This window comes from Falco naumanni, chromosome 3, assembly GCF_017639655.2.
Source record: "Falco naumanni isolate bFalNau1 chromosome 3, bFalNau1.pat, whole genome shotgun sequence".
Taxonomy (NCBI): Eukaryota; Metazoa; Chordata; class Aves; order Falconiformes; family Falconidae; genus Falco; species Falco naumanni.
In genome coordinates, this window is record NC_054056.1 from 3,477,703 (window position 1) to 3,489,893 (window position 12,191).

Sequence of the window (12,191 nt, forward strand, 5' to 3'; positions counted from 1 at the left end):
CATTGCAAAAGTTCTTTGCCCACTTCACCATGAATACTTTCATGTACTTTTATGAAGAACATAGTTTTTAAAGCGTTTTTTCAAGCTTTCAGAATTTTAAGTCTGCTTATTCCTTCCTTTCTTCTTCCACCTCCCATGCCTCCCATCCCATCTCCTGTTATATACATACTAATTGCTGTCATTACATCTGTACAGCCGTACTGAAGTAAGTTCTCTCAGCTCATTTGTACGGTCTTACTGGATTCGGGACTAAGGATTTTCCCATATTGTTAAAGAGAATCCACAAGCCAAGAGAAACAATTGTTTTCCTGACAAATTCATCCATCAGCATATCGCCGTCTTCAAAGGGTGCCACCAGTCCACTGTGAGCTGTTTTGACAGGTCTACAATTACATTTCAGTATCCTTCCATGCACTGTTAGAGGGGTATAAGTTTTAAAAAAGAAAACAACAGTAAACATAACCTCATAAATTACTTCATGTTATTAAATCTCTGATCTAACAGCAAGAATGTAATTTACTTTCTGTTCAACCATAAAATAAACTTGTTTAAAGCTATTAATTTCTTCTGTTTACCTCACTGAAAAAAGGTTTCAAGGCTACTCGAAGATTATACTTTCTCTGAAACAGCAATTAAGTCCTATTCTCACCCAAGAGGGAAGGTGATATTGCAAGGTTTACTGTTTTCTAAATCATGCTTACCAATGTTTGAAAACAAAGACAATTAAGAACACCACACCACAGACTTTTTTTATTTTTACTATTGTCACGTATCCACCTAAACATCCATGAAAGAGTGAAATCTTGACTTTTACCTTACAAAGACCTTTGACATTCCACCTTTCAGAGTAGCTACCAGAAAAAAAATATTGCCATAACCATTTTTTTTCTTGTTTTGTGATAATGGGGTTTGTTTTGGTTTTTACCTATGCCCCCAACATTACCACAAAATTTTGATACAATCTGCTGCACACAGGTGTCATCCAGATCAAAAGTTGGCTGAATTCTCATTTGTAGGATACTGTTCTCATATTTAGAGCACTACTACAAAAAAATGAACCAAGACAACACACAACAAGCAGTAACAGCTAACCTTTCTTCCAGATATGGAAAGGAAAGTAGGAAACGTGCTCAACGCTCTCTGCTGAAGCAGAAATCATAGTCCAGGAGTTTCTTATTCCAGAACACTGTAAAGAACATTTCTATATGCCAAGACACGGGTCAAACGAAGAACATTTCTAGTTTTCACAATGCCTTTTTCCAGGAATTTTTCTCCTATTTCCAACTGGCCCGTATTACTTTATGACTGTCTCTTTCCATCTTCCACTCTTTTTTTTCTGAAGTCTTTCAAGCAGTACTCATCATTATTTCAGACCTTTCACAGATGTTAAAGCAGAACAGAACCACCACGGCCCTGTACAGAAAAGCCACCTGACAAAATGTTAAGCTGGTATCACTCCATCTCAAGCACGTCATCAAGGATTGCTGTACCCTGCACATAGCACCACAATTCACCAGCTTAGAGAGAAAAACACAGCAGGTATGTCCCTACCAAAAGAAACAGTTTCTTTGTCTTCATATCTGTCTATAATAGACTGAGCATAAACACTAAGAACATTTGGAAACAAGTGAAATTGTTTATGTACATACCTTACAAGTGTGCACAGGGCTGTAAAACTCATTAGTTTCATTTTATTACACAGCGTTTACAAAACATTAACTTGCAAATATTACATATTTTGTAAAAGCATTTGTAGAAAACACTATATAAACTGCCATAGGAAAACAAAAATTTACTTGTTCCTTTCTGGCCAGCTTATTTTGCTCCAAGATCCAGAGCAAACAAGATAGCACCTCATTAGAGAAAACATTTCTGTCTGAGCATCTTGTCATTCATTTAGTGTTCGCTAGCACAAACATTCAGTTTGGGAGAAACAGCTGAACTGCTATTTGCTCACAACAGCCTTCATTATCAGGGAACAAAAAAAAAAAAATTCTCCTTCAGCCAGCTCTATAATTTATAATCCTGAGCTCCAAAACCCAAACAAGATTAGTTAATTCTACAAAAAAAAAAACCAAAACTACAAAATGTCTTACAGTGCACTCTGTATAATAAAGCAACAGCAATCACTACAAAAACACATTTTTAAAAAGAAAGTCACAGAACTACATAGTAGAAAAACAGTTTCATTTTCCACACAACAAGCTTTTTAACATCTGGATAAGATACCTGAAAGGCTTACATCAATTTAAACTGTGGCAACCTTTGTCCTAGCCAACAAACTGCTTCTTTACAACTTAAAACCCCAGAAGATAAAAATTATTTGTTGCTGACTGACCCTAAATCCCAATTCATACGCTACGGAGATATCAAAGATACTGGAAAGCGCTGACAGAAGTGTCAGCACTGTGTTCTTTTTGAAAGCGCTGAAAATAAGAAATTAGCTATTTATAAACTTAACCTTTATAACCTGTTATAAACAGGCCTAGCAGAGGCAGAAAATCTGATCAAGCAATTAAAAATCCAGTCCTATACATGATCTTGTAATTTACAACCCTGTAAAAATCACAACTTCTGTGCATTTTAATTCATCTGCCTCCCAGAGAAGCAGAGGAGGCAAGTGGCACCTGCAGATATGTCCCAAGACTTGCATAATAGCACTGTTAAGAACTGCCAAATATTAGTGAAGATACAATGACAAACTACAGGAAATAAAAAGTGTCAAATAAAATGCAATAGTAACTAACAACCTTCAGCATCTTTTAAATTAATTTCAGAACAATATTGTTTTAACTTAACTATCTACCTACAGAATAAGTTTCACTATGTCCAACACCAAATTACTTGGTGAACATCGAGTAACACTGATATGAACAAGTTGGTTAAATAAGCCAAACATGAACTACTGGACTCATGTAAAAACACATAAAATTATAGTAAGTATGGTCCTCAGTATTTTCTCTTGCACTCGGGCTCAATATACTTAGGAAAAGCAGCCCGACACCAGTGTCAAATCAGAGCAATCTTTGTTTACTAGACATATACATGGCAATAAATAGAAGAGCTATTCATTTTTTTTTATTATTTTCTGCAGCAAGTGCCCCAAAAAGCTATTTTTCATACTGCGCATTAATTCCCTGGAAGGACGTGCAGTCCAAGCAGCACCTTGCACTTGCTGAGACTGCTGCAGGGATGGCAGCACGCTGGCAGCTCATGCAGAGGGACACAGCCAGAGAACGCCCTGGAACCCACCTCCCTTCAACCCAACCGCAATTAGCACAAAGACACACGATACCTGCTCTTTCCTTACGGCTCCCAGACCTATCAGTTCTATCAAAGAGCAAATCAAAATAATGACAATAGCAGTTGGACAATCATGAATCCCTACATTAGATTAAAACATGAAAATAACATTCCTAAATCAGTTAAGTCTGACAGCCATCAATATACCAAAGAACTAAAGCTCCTCTTCTAAAAGAGCAGTCCAGAAGCACGGCAAATTAACCTTGCTATGCACGACAGCTATGTAAAATCTATTTCCCAGTATGGTGGGGTTGCATGGCAAGATTTTGGTAGCAGGGGTGGCTACAGGGGTGGCTTCTGTGAGAAGATGCCAGAAGCTTCCCCCATGCCCAATGGAGCCAATACCAGCCAGCTCCAAGACAGACCAGCCACTGGCCAAGGCTGAGCCCATCAGCAACACTGGCAGCGCCTTTGTGATAGCGTATTAAGAAGGGAAAAAAATAAAATATCTGTGCCAGCAGAAGAGAGGAACGAGACAGAGAGAGCAACAACACTGCAGACACCAAGGTCAGTGCAGAAGGAGGGCAGGAGGTGCTCCAGGCACTGGAGCAGAGATTCCCCAGCAGCCCATGGCGACATGCTGTGTCCCTAAGCCCGTGGAGGTTCATGGTGGAACCTGCAGCCCAAGGAACACCCCATGCCAGCACAGGGGGATGCCTGAAGGAGGCTGTGACCCTGTGGGAAGCCCGTGCTGAAGCTGGTTTGCCGGCAGGACTTGTGACCCCAAGGAGGACCCACACTTGGAGCAGTGTGTGAAGAACTGCAGCCCATGGGAAGGACTCATGTTGGAGAAGTTCATGGAGGACTGTTTCCCATGGGAGGGACCCCACACTGGAGCTGGGGAAGAGCATGAGGAGGAAGGAGTGGCAGAAACAATATGTGATAAACTGACCATAACCCCCATTCCCCTGTGCCACTTGTGGGGAGGTAGAGAAATCAGGAATTAAATTAAACCTGGGAAGAAGGGAGGTGTGGAGGGAAGGTGGGTTTTTTCTGATTTTAATGGTAATAAACAAAATTAATTTCCCCCAGTCAAGTCTGTTTTGCCCATGATGGTAACTGCTGAGTGATCTCCCTGTCCTTACCTCGACCCACAAGGCTTTTGTGTTTTCTCTCCCCTGTCCGGTTGAGGAGGGGAGTGGTAACAGTGGCTTTGGTGGGCCACCTGGCATTCAGCCAGGGTCAAACCACCACACCCAGGAAGCCTTTTACTGCAGCTGCACAGGATTTTGCTATCAAGTGGAAAAAAAGTTGCAGCTATCCACATGTCTGAGCACACTGGAAGTGACAGCAGTAACGTACAAAGTACAGAAAGCAGAGGCTGGCTTAGCTAGCTCAGAAATCAAAGTCTAATAATCTCACTTTTACTTGATTCTTCCTTTTCAAGCTAAGGTTTGGTCTTGCACCAGAAATTAAGTATGCTCTTGATGTCAACAGGGCACTTAAGAGGAAGAAAAAAGAGCCACCTGCATAGGTCCCACTGCCAGCCTGGTGGCCTGCAAATTAAAATTCTCTTTCTAATCACGCAGTTCCAGTTTCATTAGCGTAACAAAATGCAGAACAATTCCTCTTTCTAGATCAAGTATCCCACGTACGTTTTCAGGAGATTAACGACACGAATTAAAGCAAAGCCTACAACTACACCTACCAACCTCCTCAACAAATTTTTTTCCTGGACAGCACTGCTAAAAACAAAAACAAGAAAAAACCCAGACCAAAACACTGTGTTCTATTTTACTACATGCCAAACACGGTTTGAGGGGAAAAAAAAGTTCAGATTATTCTGTCATAGCAAGAGAAGCACTAGTTTCTCAACAACAGTTCCAATTTCTCTCTAGTCTATATGCTTTCAAAATTAAGATTTTCTTTCAAGCGTGTTTGTGTTTTCACACAATTAAACCAATCTCTAAATAAGTTTAATATTGAGCTCCAGCCCTGGTTTCAAATAATTAGAAGCAGGTTCTACAGAATGGTTGGCAGACTATTTACAGGTTCTTCTAAAAATAATTGATTCTACAGATTGCAGTGCTGAACAGTCTCTTTCAAAATAATTTGACCAGCTATAAACACCAATAACTGACTTCAATTATGACACTAGTTACTTGACAAAAAATACGCTATATATCTTTGAGCTGAAAAAGTCTTATGTTGTCATTCAGACAGTTTAGTGAACAGGGCCCCTCAAAGAAAACAAATTCAAGAAAAAGCTGATTAGAAATCTGGGTGTTTTTGTTACAGAAGTCAGGCAGTTGGATCTTCTGTTAAACACAGAATAGAACCATCCATAATATAGAAGAAAAAAAGAGGAAAACCTATTTCATCAGCTTTTTGCTTCCAAACTTATACAGCCTGGGAACAGACACGCAGAAATTTCAGGTATTTCTCAAAACTAATGGCTTCCTCACAGTGCAACCCTACTATTTTGAGCAGTTTTCGAAAGTGAACCCTTGGATCCTTGTGCCTGTAGTTTCAGGACCCCCAAGAGAAGCAAGAAATTATCCAATTTATGTAAGAAAACTATTCAAAAATCAGTTAACCAAAGAATTTAAACTTGTGCGTAATTGAAGTTATTGTGCTACTCCCCACACAGCAACGGAAGAACAAACTGTGACCTCCAGTGAAGTTTTCAACCCTTTTGGGTCACTGCAGTCTGGAAACCAGCAGATTCTGCACACCAGCATTTCCTTCATTAGTGACCACAATGCATTTATAAAAATGTGAAAGTTATGCTTCCAAAGAAATAGCAAGTCATGTAAAAAACAACTGAATCTGGGGCTCTTTGGAATATCTTCTGAAATACACAATATAGTTACAGCCAAAATTGAGTCTGTCCTAAAGGCTTACTCTCTTCACACATTTAACCTATGAAAATACAAGCTCCAGCAACTTTAATTTGTAATCTGCAAAAATCAAACCATTCACGTATTTGTTCTCAAGCCAGCACCTAATTTATCTCTACCTTTAACCTGAACCTCATTACCTCAGGGGAAAACAAGGAAAAAGATTTCCATGACTTGGTGTAACATTAAAGGTTCTTTAAAAAATATAAAAGAACATGGAGCTATTGTAAGCACAAGCCATCAGGAACAGGCTACCCCTACACTCTGCTAGGTTATGGAACAGAGGTAAGTAAATGCCTGTCCACGGAAATTTTGTACGTATGGAATAAGGTTATTCAAACAGTTTTCAGCGCTGTATTTACATACCTTGTGTAAGCCTCCCATCAATTATGTTTCTGAATACTGCTTTGTTAGAAGCGATTGAGGTCTCACCTAAGTAAAAAAGGGAAAACAAAATTTAAACCAATCACGATACTGGCAAATCCTCATTTTACAAGCATAGGAAAGGATTCTGATTTTAGCCATTCATCCCAGCACCATTTCCCAGTTAAAAAAAAAAAAAAAAAAAAAAAAAAAAGAGGCTGACAAATTTACTTAACCTAATCAGATAGTGCATACACAGATCTTTAACTCAAGAAACCGATCGCATCCACAGCCCTACAGGACCAATTAACTGTAATAATTTACACAGATACACAGGGCCTGAAATAATAAGGTACACAATACCCACAAGGTATCATGTGTACAGCCCTCTGTTAGGTACAAGTTAACATCATTAATACTGAGCCTAATTCCCTTGAGAACAGAATTTCCGCTTATCATGCCCCACACCCTCCAAGCCATCACCTTTTGTGCTCTCAGAGCAGAGGCACCTATGGGGTTACTTGCCAAGCTTTCCTTTCTTCCTTTCACTCAACCAAAGGTAAAAGTGAACTGCAGGCAGCAGTGGGAAGGACATACACAGGCTAGCTGTGCAAGCTGCAGCACCCCTCACGTTACAGCAGGGTCTTTTTTGGGTCTTGTACAGCTACCTTACACCGTAAATCATGACAGGCTAAAAATGGCCAGATGACAAATTTGGAGATGAAACTATGAGCAGTCCATTCGCTCTTGTTTCAAAGGAGCAGCAGGAGCCACAAGCAGGACTTTGCAGAGGCCTCCTTCTCATGCAACAGGGGAGAAACATATAAAGTATTTTCATATGTGACAGGAAAAAAGAACGCTGACAGAAAACTCTGCCTGGGATAGGAAACAACACCCCCACCCCCTGCAAGGATCCAGTGCTCCTGCAACGAGGCTGAGTGTCATCTCTGTGTGCCATTAATTTATTATTTTTTTTAATGGACACGACAGCTTCCGGGTTACCATGGAGTGAAACAGTGCAAACACAATTCTCAGCTGGCACGAAATGTAATCCCATGATTTTACTATTCATAGCTCTGACATGACAACGCTAAATTAAGCAGAAACTCTTCTCCAGCCTAATAGCAGTGACTACCTCAATCATTTAGCCTCTGTTTTACTGTGAAGAGGGGAAGGATATTTTCCTTTATGGTAAGAAAGACTCCAGACCTACAAACCCAGCCTGCCACCCAGAAACAAAATGGCACCTACTTGTTCCCAGACACCACTTTGGCATGACTCCAGCATGAACAGAGAAGACAAGATGAGCTCTTGTGCTACATCTAACAACTTCTCCTCATCTTGGGACCGATTACAGAAATCCACAAAGCAGTTTTAAGCCATGCTCCCAGGCTTGCCCAGCAGCAAGCATCTGCTGAAGAGCCTACCAGTACAGGAACAGGGGTCAGCTCAAAGCACAAATACAAGGCACAGGACACACAAGGCAAACCAGCACAACCCCATCTCCTACCATTAGCTGTTGACACAGCCTTGCAGGATTACCTTACAACAAGCTCCCCCAGGGATCCAGAAGAGCTTTTGCAATTAACACCACCGTTCCTCTCTCTTTCAATGCCTGTGGCCTAAACTATATGGCTAAATAGCAAAAATCCTGCCACGCAGAGGAACTCTCTGTACTAGCGTAATTCAGAGGAAACCATATGACACAAAAACCACGTTACTGTACTGGCACATGCAGCCACCAAACACAGCTCAGTATATTGTGAACTTTTCCACATATGGAAAAAAGTTCGTGGGCTATATAGCTGCTTAAACAATTAAGAAGTTCCGACATGGCAAACTGTCATTTTGCAAAGAGAAAGTCAAGATTCTGGCAAAACTGTACTATCCTTTTAGGGAGCTAGTGATACAACCACAAAGGGAACAGTTCTACAATGAAAAGCATCCTCAGGATGCGCACAGCACTTCCTAGGTCTCCCAAAGCAATATTTGTCTTACAGAAGAGAAAGTGGGAGCAAATAATAATAATAAAAAAACCCTATTACATCTGCTGACTTGCATGGATTGTCACCTATTTTATACATGTAATGTTTTTGTTTTCTAACAGTAATAACCATGTCAGAAGGTGTTCACCAGCTTTTCTGTAGCATGCTAATCTCAAAAGCTTCAGCTATGAACCCAGGCCTGGCTTAACACAACATTTTCTTTAAAAAATTCCTGGCTTAAAAAGGTGGAGAAACCAGCAGACAGCTAAATTATATTATAACTCTAATAACAGAATACTCATTTAATTTACAATATACATAATAGAACTTTGCTTTCATGAAAACAAAACTGTAAGTTAAGGCCGGGGGCACACTGCAGCTCTGAAATCACAGCAGACAGGGAAACCTCTTTCCAGACAGCACCTACTGAAACAGTAAGAACAGAACTATACTTTTCAGATACAGAGCTTACAGAGAGATGTGGAATTAGCAAGGCACCTCAAAAAGATACCGGACGGACTGTGCTACAGATGCCTCCTTACCATGGGCAGGTTATTCCTTTACAGTAAACTGGCAGGTAGAAGGTTTCCCCTTTTGATCCCTGGACAAAGAAGGATGTAAAGACGCGGGCATTTGAGTCAGCAGGCAGCAAGGCCTTCTGTACCCTTGCCGATGACAGCATGCTGCCCCTGCGCCTTCCTCCCTCCCACCGGCAGGAGCCCCAGCTGAAGGGGAACACTGCAACGCTGCAGCCAACTGTTCAGACTCAAGAACTCTGCAGGCTCCCTGTGCTGAGATCGTACAATTTGCAGACCACACCGTCTCACATGTAGTCAACACTGATTTTGAAAAGACATCTCAGGACACCAAGGCCTATCTGCTGGAGTACCGACTTGGGAGCAACATTTATAACCAGCAATGTCAGCTTCTTAAGGACTTAAGAGAGAACTCTTAACATTGACTTCTACATGTCCCTCCTTGTTCCTGCTGAAGTAGGAACAAGTATTTCACAGTAGGGAGGATGCAAAACAAAAACATATAGCAGGATACAGAGAAAAATCAGATGTAATCACAAGGCCCTAGACTCTACATAGGATCCTATGTCACAAAAAAATACATTGTAGATAGCTCTCTACAATAACTGCTTTATTTTATCCTCTTACCTGCTGTTAGATTGTGCAACTACCAATGCAGTTCATAAAGTCAGCTATTTCCTTACTCTGTGCTGGACATCTGCAAGGTGTCAGAACAAGTATACAGAACTACTACACGCTCCAGGAGAAGGCACTGTTATGTCTAAATATTCCTTTTTTCTGCCTCCACTATATGCTCCCTTAAAGGCAATCTGAGAGGCTACACTTCAAAACACATTTTGAAATTAATGGAAATCAGGTTATGCAATACAAACCCAAAGAACAGATATCCTCTTCAGCCACAGCACTTGAGGGCAGCGTCCACACAAAAGGCACATCAAAAACACACCTAAAACATCACATTGGCCTTACTGTAAACACTGATGTAACTACCTGCCTTTGCTACGAGTGGGAAGCCATACTGCAAGAGTCCTTTGCAGAGAATAACTGGATGATTTAATTGTCTGTGCTCCTTGGAAAGAGCATCCTGAAATTGTCCATTTGCTGATGTGACCCTGCAGCCTCTGACACACGTGCTCTGTGCTGATGCTGCTGCAGAAGCAGCAGATAAAGGCTCCTCTCCTTCCACCTATCAGCTATAAGACAACCCATAACGTTTTCCAAGCACTTTTATGTATTGTTTATTTCAATGAACAAATTTGTTCTTATGCCACAGCATCAGTGCATCACTGTATAGACACACCTATACAGCATACCCACAGAGTTCCCCACCTGACAAGCCCCCAGGAAACGCTGTTGCACACACCCCACCACCCACTCCACCTCTATAGAGTCCTCAACACACACGAGCAAACAGAAGTTAACCTGCACCTCCCAAGGCTTCTACGCACAGTACTGCTTATTCCAAACTTACCGTGTCACCTTCTGGCACATAAACACAATCAGAAAGACATTCAAGAGGAAACTACGGTGACAATTACCTCGTGGAGCGGAGACTTTGAAATATATTTATAGAAACCTCAAACACAATGTCTCCAGAACAACAAACCCTTATCAGCCTGGTGAAAACTAAGATGCAGGGCTCGGACGCGCCTCCGTGCCACTGCAAAGCCCGTTCCACCGCATCATTTGAGGCTCTACTAAACTTCACTCTTACACAATAAGATGCGAGCAACGAAAGTGAAGGACGGCAAAGCACACCGTGCTAAGCGCCGGTGCGTGAGCCCTGTGACAGCTAAACGTTACCGGGGGTTCAACCCCAGCTCACGGCTGCGGCCGGGACGTGTCGCTACCTCTGCAAGCTGCCGCTCCCCCCAGCCCCGGGGGCCCAGCGCCCCCACCGCCTCCCCCGGAACAGAGGCGGCTCTCCCGAGCCACAGCGGGCATGCGGTACCCCGGACACCGCCCGTAACCCTGGCAAAGGGAGGAAACCTCCGCGGACAGGCCAAGGGCCCGAATAGGGGCGGAACCTCTGGGCACGGGGCCCAGAGGCCCAGGCGAAGGACGGGAATCTCCGGGAATAGGCTAGGCCGAGAAACGGGGGACGCCTCCGCGGGGCCAGGCCGGGCCGGAGCGAGACAAGGGCAGCCTCCGGGGACAGGCCCGGGCCGGCCCCAACGACGCGAGGAGGCGACGCGAGGCCTGGCACGGCCCGGCCCGGCCCAGCCACGAGGCCCCACTCGAGGCCCGGCAGCGCCGCGCTCCAGCCTCACCCAGGGGGGCAGGGGGGCCGCGCCCAGCACGTGGCGGCCGCCGGGGGGCGGGGGGGGGCACCACACAGGCCCAGGATGGAGGGGGACAAAACCCAGCCAGGGCGGGCGGCGCGGCCGCGGAGGACCCTCGGTGCGAGGCAGGAGGAGGGAAGAGGAAGAGAAGCGGCCAGTAACGGAGAGCAGGGCCGAGCCCCACCGCACCGGGCCTACCCGCACTCACCGAACCCCGCTCCGCCCGCGGCCTCCTCAGCAGCCAGGCGCCTCCACCTCCTCCTCACGCACTTCCGCTTCGCGCCCGCCCGCTCCCCGCCCGCGGGGGCTGCCGGGAGCCGCAGTCCGGCCCCCAGCCGCGCTCATTGGCCGGCCGCGCGAGGCGGACTACAGCTCCCAGCGGCCTCTGCGCGGAGCGCTACGTCACTTCTGCCCTCTCCCCTGCCCGCCCCTCGCGCCACGGAGAGGGCGGGGCTTCCGGCGGGAGGGGCAGGGTGGTGGCAGGGAAATGGCGGCGAGCGCTGGCAGGGATGGGGGCAGCTGGCCGCCTGTAGGCTGAGCCTTCTCCCGCCCCGTCTGAGCTCACGGTGCCTCCCCCGCCGCGGGAGGGGGGCGACCACGCAGCGCAGCCGGTCGCTGGAGGGGTCGTGCGGGCGCGCGGCCGCCCGCCCCTTCCTGCCCCATCCCAGCCGGGGAGCGGCGGCGCAGGCCGCGGCCCGCAGTAGCCGCAAGGCCCCGAGCGCTTGGCCCCCGGCTCAGAGGCCGGGCCAGGGAGGGCGCAGCTCTCGGGCAGCGGCCCGCCGAGGTGTGGGGAGGCAGCCAGGATCAGCCTGCCGCGTCCCCGGGAGGGAGCAGGGAGCTGACAGCACAACCAGTGCGGGATGGGCAAGCCCTGAGGTGGGG

At 45.1% G+C, this 12,191-nt stretch overlaps 1 protein-coding gene across 7 annotated transcripts in view; it reads right to left on the reverse strand.

The window, feature by feature from the left end:
- THRAP3 (thyroid hormone receptor associated protein 3) overlaps positions 1 to 11,589 on the reverse strand; it is a 35,308-nt gene extending 23,719 nt beyond the window's left edge. For 5 of the 7 annotated variants that reach the window (XM_040585550.1, XM_040585544.1, XM_040585547.1 and 2 more), the window contains exons 1-2: positions 11,518 to 11,589; positions 6,510 to 6,575 (exon numbers count right to left, since the gene is read on the reverse strand). The gene's annotated coding sequence lies outside the window, so the exon portion shown is untranslated. Of the gene's footprint in view, positions 1 to 238; positions 1,756 to 6,509; positions 6,576 to 11,517 lie in introns of those variants that run through there. The other 2 variants (XM_040585549.1, XM_040585548.1) reach the window with 2 other exon arrangements.
- Between the last annotated feature and the right edge of the window lie 602 nt (positions 11,590 to 12,191).